This window comes from Schistocerca piceifrons, chromosome 2 (assembly GCF_021461385.2).
Source record: "Schistocerca piceifrons isolate TAMUIC-IGC-003096 chromosome 2, iqSchPice1.1, whole genome shotgun sequence".
NCBI classification, from domain to species: Eukaryota; Metazoa; Arthropoda; class Insecta; order Orthoptera; family Acrididae; genus Schistocerca; species Schistocerca piceifrons.
Window position 1 is genome coordinate 36,126,463 of NC_060139.1, and position 16,144 is coordinate 36,142,606.

Genomic DNA, 16,144 nt, shown 5'->3' on the forward strand with positions numbered 1-16,144 from the left:
CCAGATTGCTGTTTCTCTGCTACTGATACTTTGTATTTGAAGAAGAATATTGATATTTATTAATGAAAATGAGCTACTTATGCAGTGTCACATCCTAGACTTATTAGAAATCAACATTATATGTAAAGTCTGCAAATCACTGTGAGTTGTACAGCAGAGACTGCTTCCCATTGTACCACATTTTAAGATTTCTTCCCATCTAACTTGTATATGGATCGTGGGAAAAGTGATTGTTTAACTGCCTCTGCTTGCTCTGGCATATATGTAATCTTGCTTTTGTGATCCCTATGAAAGTGATGCATTGGGTTTGTAGTATTTTCCTTGAATCCACACTTAATACTACATCTGCTTCCATGTAATCTGACGTTTTATTCTATACAGAGTTCTCATAGGGTTCCAGAAATAATTATCTATGATCCTGCTAAACTGTAGGCTTTGGAAATTCTAGCATAATGTGAATGACCACGCCAAGAACTACTATGGCTTCATCAGTAACTGCATAAGTTACATTTCGTTAATTGTCTAGTCGTTCATGGGAAGTTATACAGTTTCCTGTCTCAAAACTACATTTTTGTGCCAACTTGCATTAAGGCATATGTGAACTTTTGAAGAACACTGCTAAAATGATACCCCAGTCTTTTTTGAGTTACAGTCAGTTTCATGGGCAGTCTGTGGTTGGCCAAATTATTGGGCTTGAAACTCTATAGATATAATAGTTAGTACAGTAGCAAATAGTAGCACACAGCCATGGCATTTCCTACTATCAGTTGTTGCTGCACACAGTTCAGTGCTCCCTGACAGTATTAAATGGTGCACGGACACAGCTTTCAAACTCAATAATCTGGCCAATCATGGACTTCCTATGGAAATGGCTGTTAACCAAAACACATGTAGTTAATGGGTTAAACATTTTACTTCTAAATTTCCACAAAGCCAAATCATAATAGCAGACAAAATAAAACAGAAATAAATAGCAGATGGTACACTAAACTTCTTCTCCCCCCCCCCCCCCCTCCAAAGATGGTTTCCATACACTGGGTAACACAATTAAAGGATCACTATTTGAAACCTTAAGTGTCTTCAATGTCAGTGCATGCAGAAGTTTGAAATTTGGCTCAAAGGTGTTGAGCAGAATTGTGGTGAAATTTGGTGTGAATGTGACATCATTAACCCACCTTAAATCTCACATGAACTTCTAAGCTCTAGCTTTTTTACATATGTGTTGACACCTTACTTTTAATCTTCACCGAGCCTAAGGGTAACATCACAGGGTTCCACGCTTTTGTGTGATTATAGAGGAAGGTTATAGGTACCTTTGAGCCAAATTTCAAACATCTGCATCACAATGGGAGTCAATTATGAGTTTTTGAAAAAGGGATCCTTTATTTGTGTTATGTAGTGTAGCTGTGGACCATGCTGCAATTGTATTATTAGTACTGTAGGTTGAAAATTCCATACCAGACATGGGCTGTATTTAAACAATCTTGGAATGTGTCTTGTAACTCAGAAAATAAGTTTGTAGAAAACATTAAACTGTCATTTTTCCTTGGACAATAATTTTTTTAGCATAAAAAAATCTCATAACTGCCTACTCCAAGTAGTGACAAGGATAAAACTGCAGCCAAAGAAGATAAACAGCATGACATTAACCACACTTTCCTGAAGATGGAGCGCTGTGCTAATAGATTTCTAAAGATCATACCATGAGTTGAAGTGACTACTTGTGAAACATAAGTGTAGAAAACAATAAACTCGGAATTTTGACCAGGACATCATGGGTCAAAACAATAAAAATATATATAATAAAAAATGTTTAGATATATGGAATTAATGAGATTAATTTTTCGGCACTTGGCAATGTTCTCTCTTCTGCGTAATTTGACAGTTGTTGGTCTGGGCATTCCTCATGTTTCTATATTTATTGAAATTCTACTTCACTTGGAGTGTATTATCCACTGCTGAAGCTATCGTCAAATGTCTCCAGCCCTCCATTTCAGGTGTTGGGCAATTCACTGTTGCTAAAAATCAAATAAACACAGTCTCAATCGTGTTTTCAGATTTTTATTCATTAGCAACCAGTTTCTACACTTTGCTCAGGCCATCTTCAAGATTTTTCCAACTGCAATACAGTAATAATACATATTCATCACAGAGGGATGAACATATGACTAAACAATGTCTAAACTATAAGTTACAATAATTAAAAATTACTATATTATACCCATTAAGACTGCTGGTAGCAGCAGATGAAGTGAGACCTGTAGAAGTAAAAATATCAATGCTGAATAAGGCAGCTTTAGTAGAGATTATATACTGTAAGCTCCACCCATTGCCTACAACACTACATCACTGACCACCAATCATGTGCGAGACACGATGTATTTATTGGTTTAGTTGAATTTATAAGAAAAATTGATACAGAAATAAATACAAAAATTACATACATGAAATTTTGCTTATAATTTGAACTAAACTGATCAATGTATCATATCTCATCGCACATGACTGCTTGTCAATGATGTAATGCTGTAGGCAATGGGTGGAGCTATAATCTCGACTAAAGTTGTCTTTTTCAGCAGTGACATCTGTTCTTTGGCAGATCTTGCTCCATCTGCCACCACAAGCAGCTATATCATACTTTTTAATTACTGTAGCTTATATTTTAGACATTGTTTAGTCACATTTCATCCCTCTATACTGAATACATATTATTACTGTATTGTAGTGGGGAAAAGCCTGAAGATAGTCAGAGGAAAAGGCCAAAACCTGTTATAGTGAATAGTGTTTTATTCGTCTCATAACATACAATTTCTAATCATATGATTAATGTACAGGAGAAACGTCAAAAAATGGATAACACAACTTAGGCCTAATTGATACAAAGAATTTTAACATTAATGTAAACTTTTATTTTTCTTTCCTCCCTTTTGTGAAGGACAGCTACATTTACACACAAGACTATATGTAAATTTATCCTGCTCAAATGTTCAGTTCATCCTTCATGAACTCCTCAACAGTGTAGTAGCAGCGTTTGACAAGTATATCATACAGCTTTGTTTTCAGTGTTTCTAGCTTCATACTCAGAACATTCTTTCCTTTTAGCTTGTTATGGATTTTCATTGCCATATACTGAGGAGACTGCGCATATAGGTTTAATTGATGAGTGGGAAGCATAAAATTGTCTTTGTTTCTTGTGTTATATGAGTGACTGAAACAGTTTTTCTCAAATAACTCTAAATTGCTATGTAGAAAGATGATAATATCATAGATGTATAAGGAGGGAACTGTTAATAACTGTTGTTTTTCAAATAGTGGGCAACATGATGTCCTTGGATGGGCGGTACACATGTTCCTTATTATTCTTTTTTGTAGCTTTAGTATGCGCAATATATTGCTTGAATTTCCCCAAAAAATAATACCGTACCTTACAACTGGTTGAAAGTAGCTGTGGTATGCAATTTTCCTTGTATTCATGTCTGTTGCACCAGCTAATATTTGCATAGCAAATGAAAAGCTACATAATTTGTTTAACAGGTAGTCAACATGTTTATTCCAATTTAAATTGTTATCTAGGTTTAACCCTAAAAACTTTACAGAATCTACTTCTTCTATATCCTGATTTTTATGAGTTATTTTAATTTATTGGGGCTTTGACTGTTTTGTTCTGAACTGGACTATGTGGGTTTTGGGGATGTTCAATCTTAATCCATTCAGTTGGAACCATGTTTCTAGTTCGTTCATTGTGTTTATTATGTAGAGAGGGATGTTTTCTGGCTCCTGGTTTTCAATTAATACAGATGTGTCATCTGCAAATAAAATAGATGGAGCATTTATATTGTTCGGTAAATCATTAACATAGAACAAGAACAAAATAGGTCCTAGAATCGAGCCTTAAGGGACACCTTGGGCTACTGTTTTCCATTTTGAATAGTAATTTGCTGCATTTGATGAGACAATCACTCTTTGTTTCCTATTTGATAAGTATGAAGTAAGCCAATTTAGAACATTACCCTTGATCCCATACTTGTCAAGCTTATAGATAAGCAGTGCATGATTTACAGAGTCAAAGGCTTTTGTGAGATCACAAAAGATTCCTGCAACTTTATTATGGTTGTCTAATGATGTGCTGATCTTGTCGATAAACTTGTTAATTGCATCAGTAGTGCTTTTGCCACGCTGGAAACCAAATTGGTTTTCTGTAATAATATCATATTTCTCGATAAAATTTCGAATCTGCATAGCAGCAGCATTTTCAAAGATTTTTGAAAGGACTGGAAGGAGGGAGATGGGATGATAATTCCCCATATCCTCTCTTGACCCTTTTTTGAGCAACGGTTTTACTTCCGCATACTTCAGCACCTCTGGGAAGCTTCCTTGTTCAAAGGATTGGTTTATTATTTTAGATAGTGGGTATCCTATTATTTTACACACAAATTTCAGGACTTTTGCTGGTATTCCATCCCAACCTGCAGAATTTTAGTTTTTTAGTTTTAATATAATTTTTTCTACATCTATTGTTGAAACTGTTTTGAATTTTGTGAGGCATTCAGAATTATGATTTAGTCCAAAGGGACATACATTGTTCCCATAATCTGCAACATTAACATCTGGTTTCACTACGTTAATGAAGAACTCATTGAAGCATTCTGAAATTTGAGCCGGATTTACAATGATCTCATCTTCAAGCTTAATTGTACTAATTCCATGTCTAGAGGCTTTGATACCTAATTCGTGTTTTACAACTGACCACACTGCCTTTGATTTATTCTCGTGTTTTAAGATTAATTTATTATTTGTCATTTGCTTTGCTGCTTTGACAACTTTCTTAAATGTACTTTTGTATCGTTTAACATATTCAATAAATTCGATTTTTTTATTATGTCTTAGTTCCTTATGTAGCTGCGTTTTCTTAGCACTGGAGATTTTTATACCTTTAGTGATCCATTTTAATTTTGTCATTTTATTAAAATAAGTTTTTTGTGGAAACATTTCATTGAAAACACTTAGAAAATCCCTTAGAAATGCTTCAAAATTTGCCGTGCATGAAATATTTTTATCAAAGTGCCATTCTGTCTCCTTGAGCTTATCATGGAATAGAGTCAAAGTTTCTTGGTTGAAGATCCTCTTTTACATAAGCTTTTTTACATGGGACTTCTCTACCTGCTCTGGGTAGCTCAATGAATAATGCTAAATGATCAGAAATTCCTAGATCTAGACAAAATTTATATCCATTTTCAAATACGTAATTCGTTAAAATATTGTCAATGCATGTGGCTGACTGAGCATTTTCTCTTGTAGATTCAGAAAAATTTAATTTGAAGCCATATTTTTTTATTAAGTCTGTAAATTTTGATACCTCACATGTTTCATTCAACACATTGATATTGAAATCAGCAGCAACCACAATTTTTTTTCCTCTTTTCTTTACTGAGGTTTTCTAACAAACTCTGAAATTTACGTAGGAAATGCTCAGTTGTCACTTTCCCTGGGATTCTATAAATTGATATTATAACAACATTTAAGTCCTTTAACTCAACACAGCAACTTTCAAAAATACACTCTTCATTAAAACAATTGAAGTCACATCTTACATGGTAATGTAAATCAGAATGAATGAGTATGCATGAACCTCCTCGTGACTTATTTATCCTACAAAAGCTGGTAGCTACCTTGAAGTTTTCAATTTTATTTAAGATTTTTATGGTATCACTATTAAGCCAGTGTTCATTTAAACAAATTACTTTAACACTTAGAAATTCAGATAAAAAAACTTGTAGCTCATCCAACTTAGAGCTTCTGTCACATGAGTATTCAGCACTGAAACCATTTATATTACAATGCATTATATAGTTACTACTAAGATAATCAATTTTATTTTTTAAAGGCCTAATATTTAATAATGAGCCATCCTCACAAAAGGGTAGGTCTGGATTCTTCTGTAGCATCCCATCATATTGCTCACTTGGCTTGTATATTTCTTTGTCACTTTGATGTTGTGTACTTACATCCATAGTTAGATTCTTGATGGCACTGGATCTGGATGGTGCTGAAGTGATTTCCCTGGTGCCAGCCATAAAAAATCAATGCTCCTCTCTGGAGCTTTCCTTGTTCTGGAAGACACACGTACAGCAGCTTGTTTGTCTTCCAGTATTTTTGGAGCTTGCAAAATTTGTGCTTCATTTCTTTTTGGCTTGAACCATTTCGTAATTTGAGTTTGTTTCCCACCTTGAATGTTGCTTTCTGGCCTATTGGTTTTAAGCCATTTCGTGATTTGACACTGATTGATGGCTATATTGTTCGCTGCGTGAAAAGAACGCTTTGTTACTTGCGATTGATTTCCACTTGTCCTGGGTACTTCATTGCACCGCGAAATACGAGTAAAAATTTTTTCCGTAAGTACCTCCTTTCCTAATGCATTCAAATGAAGACCGTGAACTGTATGGAGCCTTCGCTCCAAACTGTTTATGTCAATAACGTCTGTATTTACAAAGTGAGAACATATTTCACTAAAACTCTTGTTTGCGGCATGAATTTCACTGTTTACACATGACCACCTAGGTAAATCGTGACGATGCGGAATATTTACAACGAGTACATTTTCTCAATTCTGTTCTAGCCTTGAACGACTCATTTCTATATACGTCATTTGATCCTCCCAGCAATACAACAAAGTCATCCTTACACAAACTAGTTACTTCACGTAATTTTGTAAGGTTTTTCAGTTCACTTAATGGAGCCCCAGGCTTCACGAAACCATTTGCCTTGTAATTGTATTTTTCCGTTAGCAATGCGGCAATTCCACGGCCGTGGCTATCGCCTAACACGCATATTTTTCTGTATTTCACAATGTTAGCAGTTGGAAGTTCACTGTGCAACGGTTTGTTTACTTTTTGTGGTTCATTTCGAAACTTTTCGACTTTGGCTGGCATGTTCATTGAATCTTCAGTAGTGAATACTCCCACAAGGTCGTTATACGTTCTAGTTTGACAGTTTTTATGCATTAAAGTTTCACTGTTTATACACATTGAAGTTTCACTGCTGCTTTGAGATTGTACTTTCTGAGTGCAGTTTTTATGCATTAAAGTTTCACTGTTTATACACATTGAACTTTCACTGCTGCTTTGAGGTTGTACTTTCTGAGTGCAGTTTTTATGCATTAAAGTTTCACTGTCTATACATACTGAAGTTTCACTGCTATTTTGGGATTGTCCTGCTCTTGTGGTAGTTAACATACATCATTTCACTCCCACATTTCATAGACCTTGCTAACGAATAAAAATCTGAAAACATGATTGAGACTGTTTTTATTTAATGTTTAGCATTTCGTGCCAATTGTTACTTTGCTCCAATACCAGAATACTTTCTAAAATTTTAAATTCATTGTTGCTTTCATCTCTTCCATTCAAAGACTGAGCAATTCAGGACCTGCTGCAGTGCATCATTCAGCCCATTCTGGTTCTCCAATTTTTTCTGCACCAATCAGACAGGGCATTCAGGAATTTTGTGTGTTGCAAGCTGGAGCTCCTGCCATCAAGCCCATTTTCCATGTTGTGATGCCTTGCGGCACTTCATTCTAGTTCGAAGTCCCACACCAAATGTCCCTTTGGTATTGGCCCAGACCTTGCATGTGACACCATCACACACTGACCCACTCATTGTCAGCACTTTCAGCATCTGTCCAGTCATTGCCATCTGTTTCACAGCTGGCCTACCCTGTTTGCTTTCTCACCAGACCTCCAGTCCTCATCAGCCCTATCACAGCCAGCCTTCGCTACGCCATTCTTGGTTGTTGCTGTACACCATCACCATTGTCACATCCATCATCGCGGCCAATCATATGGTCTCCTCTGCAGCTGATGCTGGTCCTGTCACTCCCACCACCCCCTGCACAGCCAACCCTGTATCCAGCTGGCTGTCGTCGGTGCTCCAGCAGTCTCATTGTGTGTTGGCTTGCACCTTCTTGGACTTTGTGCTGCCAGCCCTGGATATGTCCAGCCTTTCCAGTTGCTGTATCCTACATGGAGGAGGTGTGCTTCTTTGGCCGGGATCAATTTTTTTGTGTTCATTGACCGATTATCCTGTTGTTTTGCAGCTCTAGTGGCTGCTCAGTGGCTCATCCCTTGGGTACTGTGCTTCTCTGAGATGGCTGCACCATCTCCCTTAAGAGGAGGAATGTAATATGCAGGGCTGTACCCCTGCATATTAAGCCACCACACATGCAGATATGTTGCATGGGTCACACGTGGCTCTTGCCTTACCTCAGGAGTTTGTTTGCCAACAGCAGTGCAACTGTGCTGTCTACTGATATGTCTTCTGCAGCTGCCACGGAGTTAACTCTGTGTGTCATTTCTGGTCTCACAGATGTAGATCCACTAAAGAGTGTTCCCTGCAAGTCCATGTTATCAACTGTCAGAAATTTGTTAAGTCTAGCAAATGCTATTGGATTTCTATCAATTCAAGTAGTCCTGCCAATTACTAAGCTGAGAGTCTTCTAATAGTATACAGCAAAGAACAAATAGTTTACAACATTATTTAGGATGTATGGCTTACATTGTATTTCACAGTAAGATTAAGTGACGAAGAAAGCGACTGTTGGCTCTTGATACTACACCTCTTCTACTTCATAAGTAGTGATCTAACCTCCTTTTCTTATTGTATCCTACCACATCAGTATGACAAATTCACTATCTAGTTTATGCTAGAAAGTACAAAAGGTACCAATATCATTTGTGTCTTGTATGTCCAGAGAGCTTACAAGGGAAGAATGGCTACAGTTTTCTTCAATGAGAACACAAATTACACCATTAAAACGAGAATGATCATTAGATAATATGCAAAATCATACAACAGAATACTGCAATGGAATAACAACAATACGAATTAAGATAGATTGCTATTCACCTCTTACAGGTGGCATGAATGGCAGACATGCACACTTAAAATAGGACTGTTGGGTATTATTTAACTATCAGACGAAGTTCTTCTTCAGATTTAGAGAAACATAAAACATTCATTATATACAAATCACATACATATTGTCGCTGTCATCAGTGGGCACTGAGGCCTGACTGAGTGAGTAGCAATCTTGGCTGGGGTGGGGGAGGGTGAGGGATAGTAGGGCAGAGGTGGGAGAAGATGCTGCAGAGCTACATGTGCAGGGATGCAGTGGAAACAGAAAAGTGGGGTGTTAGGCGCAGTAACAGGAGGCTGTGGTAGATGAGGTAGAGGGGGAGGAGAAGGAGGGTGGGTGGGTGCAGAAAGTGGGGGGGCGGGGGGAGGAGCAGAGAAGAGAGTAGGGAAAAATACTGTTTATTAAAACTCCACCCCTAAATATGTGAGAGGAGGGAAGCACTGAGTGGGAATAAAATATTAAGTTTTCGTAGTTCTGTCAATAATTGGACAGTGGTATTAGTGAATTCTCAATCATACCATCAGAGCAACTTAATAGTTTGAGTCTCCACCACTCACAAGTACATTTACAAGTGAAAACTAGAAAATTTCAATCACAGTTAATGAAAGTTCACATAATAACTGAGCTGCTCCATGTGATGAGATACTCAACTTTAATATTCTCGGGGGTCATTGCTTCAGAAAGTCCGAGCATTTGATGTTGCTGATGAACTAATTTTTAAATAAAACACAATGTATCACTTTTCTTGATTTGTATTACGACTAATTTGGATGTATATACACTGACGATATATGCATTTCTCGTCCGACAGCCTCCGAAAGAGGCTCACAGAAACAGCTTTTGAAAGACAATAATTCAGACTCACTGATTCTCTCACTGCCTCTGACTGTCTGTCTCATTTTCTTCAACTGTGGCTCATGAGCCAGTTCCTTTTAATTAAACTAAGCAATCGAATAGACTGTTAAATGTAAGATTTGCAAAATAGCAATTAAAAGTTGTTAGATGCTTTTCATTACTTACATAAAAAAGTGGGCCACATATTTCCCTACATGTTATGATATTCAATTTGGAAAAGTTTATTTAATTTCATATACAATTTCAATGAGTTTGACAGTACAACAATTTAAATTGCATTTTAGTTAATTATAAACAAATCACTTTGAGTAAAATATTGTTAAGGGTATTTTGAATAGCTAGAGCTATTATTTTAAATAACCATAATGAATAAACTTCATAGCTTTTTAGAAATAGGGGAGAAGTAAATTTTCAAGAATAAATTGTGCAACATGACTGCACAGTTCATTACATGAAATTTCAAAGTTTGATTATTAACAAATAGCTTACTCCCCTTAGTTGCTAGTACAAACTGGGTAACATATTAATGTTAAATTTAATCTGAGACAGTAAACTCATTTACACAAATTTTTTAAAGGGCAGTTTTCTATGGGAACTGGGTATAGACATAACAGTATAAAGACCAGAAAGTTAAAAAATTCGAACTAAATTGACCTCTTCAGAGGATGTTGACATGAGGAAGGAATTTCAGATGGGAACGGGAAGGTAGTCCCATTTCAGGTGTCCTGAGGAGACAGACGGCATTTTTGAGGCTAGATTGGGAGCAGGGAAGAGTACAGAGGCAGGTGGAGTGCAGGGACTAGCAAAGGTTCAGGGCAGGGCAATTAAGGAACAAAACTGGTGCTGGTAGGTAGGATACAGATGACAAGGTCTGTGAAGCAGTCAGTAGAATCAAGCATACCACGTTGAGCAGTATGCTTGCCAACTGGGTGACCCAGCTGTCTCTTTGCCATTCTTGCAGACAGACAGCTTGTTAGCAGTGATGTCCACTTAGAATGCCGCATATAGGGTGCAGCAAAGCTGGTAGACCATATGGTTGCTTTCACAGGTGGCCCAGCCTTGAGATGCCTCTGAAAGGACTGGAGTAGGTGGCAGTGAGAGTATTATGGGCAGGTCTTGGATCTAAGCCTATTACAAGAATATGAGCCATGGGGCACAGAGTTGGGGGAAGGAGTGGAATAGAAACAGACAAGGATATTGGGGTGGGGAAGACATTTCTCATTTCAGAGCAGAGAACCTGATTCACTTGTTTGAGTTCTGGGTGGTACTTAGTCACAGGAGTGGTTGGTCAGTGGGTATGACAGGTGACAGGGGGACTATCTCATGTGGCACTGTATGCACTCAGTTGGTGCTATATCAATATTTTACATGAAAAACTTTAAGCTCAAACAATGGAGGCTTGTTGCCTATAATTCATAGTGAGAAAGAAATAACAAAAAAAATATAGTCCTCATTTTACTGATCCAACTGATACCATAAAATACAAGTAATTTTAATATAATTTAAAAATAAAGTTGCTAGTTAGACTACAGCTAGAAAAGTATTGCAAGACAGTCACATAACCTTTGTTTCAAGAGGAAGATGACAGAAAAGGGACTCCCCCCCCTCTGAAAGCCAACAATATGCATTTTATTTCCATTTTTCCCTAAGATTCTGTAGGGTTACTTGAACAAAAGCCATTAATGGAATGCATCACTACATAATGAACAGCACTCTGACACAAGAAATTAAAAAAAAAGTAGAGAATTTTTTAAAAAAGCACAGAGAACAAGGTAATGTTAATAGTATATAAGAATAAGTAACACATTGCAATGAACAGCTTCTAGGTGCTGCGAATAACTCCTATAAAAAATAAAATGAATTTAATCCTCCTTTCAATCTAGATAATCAAATTCACTCATAGTTTCAGAGCTGCTGGAATGCTATTGCAAATGAAACCTGCTGAGTTTCTGCAGCTATGTAGATCTACTGCAAATCACTCAAAAGTACTTAGCAGAAGATATTTCTCATTGTACTCAATATTAAGTTTTCTTTTCATTCCACTTGTGTATGGAGCACTGGAAGAATGACTGTTTAAATGAGTTTGTGTGTTCTGTTATTAGTTAATCCTCATAAGAATCACACAGACAGGACAGAATAATTACAATGTTCTGTAGTGGTTAATAAAAAAGAAAAAGAGAAGAAAAGAAAAGGTTGAAAATGTGGGAAGAAATGGTGAATAAAAAGGGGATTTTAAAATCATTAATGACCGTGAAAAAGAGAAAGAATGAAATGCAAATCGGACTTCGTATTACAGAAAAGCTATCGGACTTCGTGATTCAGAAAAGCTATTGTTGGGGTGGTCCTTGTGGCGTTTCTGAGCAAAAGTCAAACCAATTTCCACTACAAAAATTATTTGAAAGAGAACAGAGAATAACAAAATGTGATTAACAAGGGGAAATAGCGTAGATAAGAGTTCATTCATTACCACGTTAATATGTCTTTTCTCGTCTTGTTCTCCAACAATCTCCTGCTTTTCTGCATGAAAAAATCGTAGCTGCTCCAAAACCTTGCAGTAAATTTCATTGTCCAGGAATTACTAATGTCTACGAATTAAAACCATCTTGATATTGAATGCAATGTATTTTACAGCTACTTCCATCCTCCAAATTTCATACAAGCTTCCATAATACAATATGTCTGTACATCAATAAGTTTTACATCTTAATCAGACCAAGACTAACAAATAAGTTTTTAATCTGAATCATACCAAAACTAGAGAATAAGTGAAGTTAAGCTTCTGCTCTCAAGAGACAAGAGCAGGTAGAAAACAAAAAGAGTTACAACTTTTGTACCTTCATTTTCTTATAAATATTTTCTCTGCCATCGAGCACTCATACAGCTGTGACAGTATAATTTATATCTGAGGGAACGAGTGTAGTACGGTGAAAATCAAAGTCCCGCTACAGTGCACAGTGTGCACCCAGGCCCCATACATGGATGGAAGGGAGAAAGGCCTAATAGCTTGGGCAATTGGAAGAACCCTCTACCCTGCACTTCACTGTGATCTGCATGGTATATAATGTAGATGTCTTTGCCATCCCTCTGAGAGCAATGTATAATGGTTGTAATATATTACTACATTTTTCACTTAATATATGTTCTTTAAACTTTGCCAGTAAGCACATATAAGACAGCAGGCATCTATCTTCAAGTGTCTGCCAGTTGAGATGTAACTTCCATGTTAAAAGATCTATGTAATGCAATACCTGATATTAGATCCATGTGGGAGTTGAAAATACAGTTTTCAGTAGCACTACATGATATCTAACAGTACATGAGTATTATATATAAAAACAAAGATGAGGTGACTTACCGAACAAAAGCGCTGGCAGGTCGATAGACACACAAACAAACACAAACATACACACAAAATTCAAGCTTTCGCAACAAACTGTTGCCTCATCAGGAAAGAGGGAAGGAGAGGGGAAGACGAAAGGAAGTGGGTTTTAAGGGAGAGGGTAAGGAGTCATTCCAATCCCGGGAGCGGAAAGACTTACCTTAGGGGGAAAAAAGGACAGGTATACACTCGCACACACGCACATATCCATCCACACATACAGACACAAGCAGACATATTTAAAGGCAAAGAGTTTGGGCAGAGATGTCAGTCGAGGCAGAAGTGTAAAGGCAAAGAAGTTGTTGAAAGACAGGTGAGGTATGAGTGGCGGCAACTTGAAATTAGCAGAGATTGAGGCCTGGCGGATGACGAGAAGAGAGGATATACTGAAGGGCAAGTTCCCATCTCCGGAGTTCGGATAGGTTGGTGTTGGTGGGAAGTATCCAGATAACCCGGATGGTGTAACACTGTGCCAAGATGTGCTGGCTGTGCACCAAGGCATGTTTAGCCACAGGGTGATCCTCATTACCAACAAACACTGTCTGCCTGTGTCCATTCATGCGAATGGACAGTTTGTTGTTGGTCATTCCCACATAGAATGCATCACAGTGTAGGCAGGTCAGTTGGTAAATCACTCATACCTCACCTGTCTTTCAACAACTTCTTTGCCTTTGCACTTCTGCCTCGACTGACATCTCTGCCCAAACTCTTTGCCTTTAAATATGTCTGCTTGTGTCTGTATGTGTGGATGGATATGTGCGTGTGTGCGAGTGTATACCTGTCCTTTTTTCCCCATAAGGTAAGTCTTTCCGCTCCCGGGATTGGAATGACTCCTTACCCTCTCCCTTAAAACCCACTTCCTTTCGTCTTCCCCTCTCCTTCCCTCTTTCCTGATGAGGCAACAGTTGCGAAAGCTTGAATTTTGTGTGTATGTTTGTGTTTGTTTGTGTGTCTATCGACCTGCCAGCGCTTTTGTTCGGTAAGTCACCTCATCTTTGTTTTAATATATAATTTTTCCCACGTGGAATGTTTCCTTCCATTATATTGATATCATTAATTTGAATCCAACAAGTACATGAGTATTGTTATACTTACCTGCATTTTGCATCAATTTTAGTTACTACCACTTGTATTAAAAGATATTTCAGACAATTAAATGTAATTTAATGACTTGTAGACAGTGAAGTTCTTCATCTCACTTCATATACTAAATTACAAACATGTTGTAGCATAACTCAAAAACAGGCTAAATTCTCATATGAATTACTTGATACCTATTTTACTTTCGATTCCTTTGATGCTGTTTTAGTTTCCAAATAACTAACACATGTTTTCTAATGAAGTATGCACCTTTAGACAGTATGTGTCTCTTATCTGTTTATAATTAATATAATCATTTTGTCACTCACAACAAATTCCCATAATATTCCCAAAGCTTGTCATTGTAGTCTCCTATAGTTTTGAAGAGCTATAAAGACAGTAACAGCTCACAACTGCATTAATTAATGACAGTCTTTGTTTTTTACTTTTCACTAGGTTTAATCTGGAAAGTTCACAATAAACAAAAATTCATTTAGAAAGTTCCTAATTATAATTTATTGCCTGTTACCTTATGTTTGTTTTACTGATAAACATGGGCAGATTCATTAAAAACAACTTACTTGAGAATAAATGATTAAAATTCATAACATAAACATACTTCTTATTCAATAAATTTCTGTTGTATATTACCATATAATTTAAAGATAAAGACCGAAAATTGTATTTTGACTACATTTAAGTTGGCATTTTAAGTAAATACATAAATTCACTGTAAATTCATTCTTTTTAGAAAAATATATGTCTTTTGTTCACTTTACGTGGTTAGATAAGACCAAACCATGCACTAGCAGCAGTTCATTTATACAGCAAATGTCACATGCGAAAGAAGTACTTCACTTAGTTCATAGCTTTGAAATGCACAAGATCTATGTGTGATGAAGCAAGCTGGGAAATTTTTTCTTCCCCTCATGTTTTGCCATCTGCCTACTTAAATTCGTTTTTTCATTTTTGAACTAATTACCATTAACATACATGAGTATAATCTGTATTTTCATAAAAGAGAGGTTGGCCCTCAGTTTTAAAGAATATAACAACAGATCTAATTCTGTGATTAGTTCTATGTATGCAATTGATTTTCTAATATATTTTAACTATTCCTAGTTAGTATCATTTGTTATAGTGTGAAATCAGTAATTGTTTCCTAACTTAAATTCTATTGTTGATGTATAAACAAATATAAATACTAAAAACAAAGATGATGTGACTTACCAATGTCTGCTTGTGTCTGTATATGTGTGGATGGATATGTGTGTGTGTGTGCGAGTGTATACCCGTCCTTTTTTCCCCCTAAGGTAAGTCTTTCCGCTCCCGGGATTGGAATGACTCCTTACCCTCTCCCTTAAAACCCACTTCCTTTCGTCTTTCCCTCTCCTTCCCTCTTTCCTGATGAGGCAACAGTTTGTTGCGAAAGCTTGAATTTTGTGTGTATGTTTGTGTGTCTATCGACGTGCCAGCACTTTCGTTTGGTAAGTCACATCATCTTTGTTTTTAGATATATTTTTCCCATGTGGAATATTTCCCTCTATTAACAAATATAAATTCTGTACTAGTTACAATCATTTGGAGGAACAACTTATAGTATTCTTAAAGTATTTATTTGGCTCTATTCGAAAACATGTTAGCAAAGCCAGACCTTCTTTAATTCCAAAGTAATTAACAGTTTTGTCAAAAGTATTGTTTACATAACTATATTTGTTAATTTCATGATTTAAATAAATAATTCGGCTTAACCCTTGTAGTAGAAGAAACTGTTAAAAAGAACCAATTTTTCGATGTAGTAAGTTAATTTAATGAGTTAAGTTTTAATTGTAATTTCTGTAAATTAAACTTCGATCAATGCGTAGTTTCAGCACCTATTATTGTGATGATATATAAGGGTCCAATTTTTGGTCATGAGT